Source organism: Phalaenopsis equestris, unplaced genomic scaffold, assembly GCF_001263595.1.
Source record: "Phalaenopsis equestris unplaced genomic scaffold, ASM126359v1 Scaffold232693, whole genome shotgun sequence".
Lineage (NCBI taxonomy): Eukaryota > Viridiplantae > Streptophyta > Magnoliopsida > Asparagales > Orchidaceae > Phalaenopsis > Phalaenopsis equestris.
Genome location: NW_018250656.1, coordinates 106,100 through 113,001, shown reverse-complemented (window position 1 = coordinate 113,001; position 6,902 = coordinate 106,100).

Genomic DNA, 6,902 nt, shown 5'->3' with positions numbered 1-6,902 from the left:
CTCTTTTAGAACAATCATGGCACTTGTTGCTCATTATGATATGGAGCTTCATCAAATGGATGTTAAGACCGCATTTCTCAATGGAGACATTGATGAAACGATCTATATGGTGCAACCAGAAAACTGGGTCAGGAGACCCAAAGAATATGGTTTACAAACTGACAAAATCTATTTATGGGCTCAAACAAGCTTCCCGTCAATGGTATCACAAATTTCATCAAGTGATTCTATCGTTTGGTTTTGAAATGAATGCAGTTGATGATTGTGTGTATCATAAATTTAGTGGGAGAAAGCATATTTTTCTGATTTTGTATGTGGACGACATACTGCTTGCCACAAATGATATAGGCATGTTGCACGAAACCAAGAGATTTCTATCAATTAATTTCGAGATGAAAGATCTTGGTGATGCCTCATTTGTTTTAGGAATTCAGATTCACCGAGATCGTTCTCAGTGTATTCTTGGATTGTCACAAAGAAGCTATATTGATAAAGTGCTTAAAAGATTTGGCATGCAGAATTGTAGACCAATTGATACCCCTGTCGCTAAAGAAGACAAGTTCAGTCTCAATCAATGCCCAAAAGGCAACCTTGAGATTCAAGAAATGCAAAAGATTCCCTATTCTTCAGCTGTAGGGAGTCTAATGTATGCTCAAGTTTGTACACGGCCAGATATTGCGTACATTGTTGGAGTTTTAGGCAGATACTTAAGCAATCCAGGAATGGATCATTGGAAAGCAGCCAAAAGGGTTATGAGATACTTAAGAAGAACAAAAGATTACATGCTTACTTATAGGAGATCAGACTATTTGGAGATCATTGGGTATTCTGACTCCGATTTTGTTGGATGCCAAGACATCAGAAGATCCACATCAGGCTACATTTTTCTGTTAGGTGGTGGAGCTATATCCTGGAGGAGTTCAAAACAAACACTCATAGCTTCATCCACCATGACAGCAGAGTACATAGCATGTTATGAGGCATCCAGCCATGGTATATGGCTGAGAAATTTTGTCACTGGGCTGCGCATTATGGAAGGAATTGAAAGACCACTCAAGTTGTTTTGTGACAATAAATCAGCTGTATTGTATTCCAATCACAACAGGAGCTCAACCAAGTCAAAGCATATTGACATCAAATTTCTTGTTGTGAAGGAAAGAGTACAGAGTGGCCAGATTCACATAGAGCATTTAGGAACAAACTCCATGATTGCGGACCCCCTTACAAAGGCTCTGATACCCAGGGTCTTTCATGAGCATACTGCTCATATGGGTGTTATAGAGCTTGAGGGAATTTAGATTCAGTGGGAGTTTGTTAACTTGTGTTTTATAGTTTTATGTTTTATTTTGTGTACAAGATATATTTGGATATTTTCTGATCAGAAATGAGGTATTTTATTCAGTTCAGTGCACTCTGTACAGTTAAGGTTCGATCTCACTTAAGTAAAGTAGGACCAGTTGAAAATTGACATGGACAGACCACCTTGCATGTAATTTTCATTCCACACATTCATGATTGATCTATGTCATTTGATTATATTGATATATGTGACCATTGATGGGTTTAGTTGTGACGGATACAACGAAGACTGCTTTGATCCTGTATTGATATAATTAATGGACGAGATTGTAATGTGTCTTCATAATGATGATGACAAAATTTTGGGCGCACTAAGGTTGACACATTTATCTTATACATATGTAGTCCAAGGGGAGATTGTTGGATTAATTTTGGGACTACAATGTAATTAATAAATGTGTTGGGTCATCATTAAATAAGTCAAAATTATTGTGGTCTAATTTAGAATTAAGTTTATGACTTTGGGCACATTTGTCATGATATTATAGTGTGGATACCATAAGTGTAAATTCTACTTTGATGAGGGGCAGAATTAGAATTAAGCAAAACTTTTTTGTAACCGCCTGGTATTTATTTCAAAGGGTGATGGTCCCTAATTTGAAGAGAGATGCATCCCTTTTTTTGCACCCCATCAACAAGAAACTATGGCAAATCTGGAAAATCTGCAGATTGGAAGATCACATCTTGTGCAATCGATCTAATGGATTCCGATACGCTTCCGTTAATCTATGGCTTATTTCTCTCAAAATTGAATGTGATTTTTTTAGTTCTAACATATTAAGCTCAACTTTTAGGGGTATGGTAGCTTTTCATTAAGTCTTTTCTCTTGGACTCCACTTCTAGGGGTTCCGCATCTTCCAGTCAAGTTCTGCTTCTTGGACTCAACTTTCATGGGCATGGATAGAGACCTTGTCTATCGATTGCCCTCTAGGGGACTTCCTATACAAAAAAATTTCATGAGAAAATAATAAAATTTCACAAAAATGACTGCTTAAAACAACATAAAAAATTTGTTATAAGCTAGTATTTTACTCAAATAAGATAATTTAGAGTTGTACTTCTCATTTGATAACTCTGACGATTCTCTTATTGTTCCCCTCACATTGTTCTTGTAACTAACCACCCAGATCACCTTGGCGTATCATATGTTTAATTTCTTTATTTAATTGAAAACATCTTTTTATTGAATGTTCTTTGCACGGTAAAAATGACAATATTGAGACTTGGCTCTACCTTTTGAATTTCTTAATTGCCTTGACCACTTGACAACCTCTTCATCCTTGATGTCCATTAGGATGTTGAAATGTGACTTGTTGAGTGGTTTGTATTCATTTTCTGATCCTGGCTCATGATTTCCCTATTGTCTAAACTTTTTTCTTTGTGATTAAAAACATATTTTTATTGAATAAAAAGGTCTTGGGCGGAGCTCTCTAATAAAGAATCCTCTCAGTAGCTCCAAATCCACTCCAGACATTTGATGGGCTTCAGTGGAAAGCCTGCAAAAGTATTCCTTGAGGTATTCCCCCTCATTTTGGCGAACTCCCAATAAGTGAGATGAATATTTGATAATCCCTAAATTTGTTGTGAATTGCTCTACAAATCATCTGATAAGGTCATTAAAGGTGTTGATGGTGCCCCCGGGGAGAGAGTAGAACTATGTGCGAGCTTGATCCTTGAGAGTCACCAGGAACACTTGAGAGAGAAGTGCATCAAAAGCATGGTGAATTTGCATGATGGTTCGATAGTGGTCAACGTGCTCATATGAGTCAGTTGCCCCTTCATTGGCATCAACGTTTGGTAGTTTGAAACCCGCTAGGATAGAGTGTCAGAGAACCACGTCAGCCAAAATAGAGGATTCTTAGAAGTTATGGCGAGCAAAGAAGTGATTCTTTTTTATCTAGAGGGAACTCTTCTCGAACTAGGCACCATAGCGCATCTCGGATGATATCAGTAGAAGCGACAATAAGGCAAGGTGGTTTCATGTGAGCTATATGAGATGGATGAGTGGGACTTGTAATTTTGAGAAGATTGGAGTCTCGTCTTGGAAGAAGAATGATTTCATCATTAGAACAGAATCGGTGAGTGGGGTATTTCCTATTGAATGCTAAACTGTGGTAAGTAAGTTCCATTGGGTTGCAGTTTTCGCTCCCCACGTAGAAGAAGATGAATATCATGTTAAGATTCCTCCATCTTATGTACTCAATCTTCCGAAGAATGACCCAATGCACCTTTATCAGCGGGGTAATGCCTTCTTGAGTAGTAGGATGCAGAGGCTTGATGACCTTGGCTCCATGACTATCTTCAAGAATGATGGGTGCTGAAGCGAGATGCTCTGTTGTTGCAAGTGCTACACCTGGTGGCCATGCAACAATTCCTACAAGTATTTTAGTGATGAGAATGCTCTATTTCCCACAAACGAAACAAAATTGATGTGTTCTAGAAAATTCGTGGAGGTAGGGTAATGGATTATCGTCTTAGCAATACACAAGAATTCAACACACACTAAAAAAAAAAGAATACAACTAGTAAAAATGCTATAAGTTTTTACGAGGAAAAATCGGACAGGAAAAAACCACAGGGTCTGGACCAGCTAAAGAATTTCACTATAGAAAGATGACTACAATTGCAACTATTTGCCTATAGGAGGAAAATTGTTACTAGATTTCCCAAGTTAAAACATGAACGTGCTGATGAATTTATTGGCATGAATGAGCAATGACCAATAGCGATTAGGAGTGTCTGGTCGGTGGTGGTCAACGGTGGTTGGCAGTGATTGATTGCGTTCGACGGTGGTCAACGAAAATTAGCAATGATCAACGACATTTTGCGGTGGTTGACAATAGTTAGCGCTGATCGACGATAGTCGACAGTGGTCGACGGAGGTCAGTGGTGGTCAAGGATTATTGACGGTGGTCGACAGTGGTTGACGGTGATCAATGACACTCGATGGTGGTGGTGTTACACTTTAGCTCCTTTTTGAAGCTTCAAGCAATTCCTCAAAGCTGAAGCTCTCCTCCCCCTCACGAAAGGCTCTATTTATGGAGTTCTTGGTGCAATTAACTTAAGAATATGAATCACTTTGATCGGACGGTCTGAAGAGTTTCCTTTGATCAGACGATGTTTGATGTATATTTGAGGGCCTTAGCGATGTCAGAATTGAGCGATCTTGGGCTCGTTGGATTCGACTTATCGAGACGCTCAATTCGACTATAAGCTCGTCAGATTTGACATTCATTTGACCTTCTACATAAGCTCCGAAAAGCTTCCAAAAGTAGTTTGATGGCTTGATTTGAACTTGATTTAGCTTGGATAGGATTGATTTTGGTACCATTGGGCCCGCCTAGTCTATCCGGTCATTTTGACTATCTGTTTGTTAAAATTTGATATCTATACGACTTTTAATTAAAGTTTGAATGTATTTTGCTCAAAAAAATATCTCGAGATTCATGTTGAATTATAGATTTGTTGATGACGTATCAACTATAATCTTCTCTAATGAAATTTTATGGAATAATAAAAATTTTATTGACTATACAAAACATAAAGATTAACTAATGATAGCGGAGTCAGCCTGAGCTCCAGCTCGAATCTAAGCTCACGGTTCGATAAGTTCCACTTGTGTGATCGATCAAAACTAGAGATTAAAATCATCATTAACAGAAAGTTCGTTTTCTCTCTAAAATAAAACTTTATTGCTATTTATTTTATAAATGATATAATCAAATTATAAATGTGAATATTGCAATAATCATAACTAAGAAACAATGCTAAGAATTTACGCATAAAATTAAATATATAGTTTAATTAAAATGAAAAATAATGATAACACATGCCAAAACAGTAGATAACCTGCATTCACATGATGTTAGCATTAAACAAAAAAAATCTCCTATCTAAATGAGTCCGGACTGTACGCTTTTATTCTTAATACAAAATTTCTATATGTTTAAGAGATGGAGATTGAAATAATCATGATTAATAAGAAAAAAATCATGGTTTAAAAAACCAGACCGGTTCTGGGCGGGGCTAAAAACTTCCCCTATATTGGACTTGTTAAACCGGCGATCTGACCTTAAAACTAATGAGCCGGTCGCAATTCCAATGAATTGCCCGCTCCTGCATTTTTATGCAAATTTAGAGATTTAAATTTTTTGCCGCTAAAATGTGAGGATTGGAGACGAATATAATAATAAAATAAACATATTATTTACCCACCTATCTAAAAAGATGTCCGACTTTATGAAATTATTTCACTTTGTTTCTATTTTTTACATCTTTCTTTTAAAGATCAATTACAAATAATATTTTTAGTTAGCGCTACAAATATTACACATGAAACTTATTATTAAATTTGATATATTAATTTACAATGGAATAAATATTACTATATAATTAATTAATTTAATTTGCAAAACAAAACATTATTTTGACATTAATAAAATTCACGCATTTTTTTTTCATGAAATATTCTTAATAACAACTGATTTTTATTTAAGAAAATATATCTATATCTAAAAATAAAAAATAAAACTTTTTAAATAGGACAAGATTATGAATATTAATATTGATTTTTTTATTTTGTGATTAATATTTTCCTAAATGAATTATTATTATTATTATTATTATTATTATTATTATTATTATTATTATTATTATTATTATTATTATTATTATTATTATTATTATTATTATTATTATTATTATTATTATTATTATTATTATTATTATTATTATGTGTTAGTTTATTTGGGATGTTATATTATGTCATATTATTCTTTGTAACAAACTTCTTAAAGAATTAATTATGTTATTATTAAAACTAGTGAACCAGCAGCAATTTAAACAAATTACCAGCTCATGCATTTTTATGCAAATTTTTTGAGATTTAAATTTCCATAGCTATCCCATGCTTTTCAATTTAAAGGTGTGAGACTACACTATAAAAGCTAAAAGAGCTTGTTGCCTTTTGAAATTGTGTGGGGTCCAAACCAATTTTATGAAATTATTTCACTTTGTTTCTGTTTTTTAACAACAACAACAACAACAACAACAAAGCCTTAATCCCACTACGTGGGGTCGGCTACATGAATCCTTTTCTCCATTGCGTCCTATTTAGTGTCATATTTTCATTTAGTTCTAGTAAATTAAGATCATTTTTAATACAATAAGCCCAAGTCTTCCTAGGTCTACCTCTACCTTTCTTAACACAAGTCGAATTTAAAACATCTACTCTCCTAATCGGATCATCTAATGGTCGACGTTTAATATGACCAAACCATCTAAGACGACTTTCTCTAATTTTGTCTGTCACAGGAGCTACACCAACCCTATCACGAATATATTCATTCCGCATTTTGTCTCTAAGAGTAAAGCCACTCATCCACCTAATCATTCTCATCTCGGCAACACTTAACTTATTATTATGCTTCGCTTTTAAAGGCCAACCTTCAGCGCCATAGAGCATTGCAGGTCTCACCACCATCTTATAAAATTTTCCTTTCAGTCTTAGCGGTACTTTTCTATCACACAAAAGGCCCGAAAGC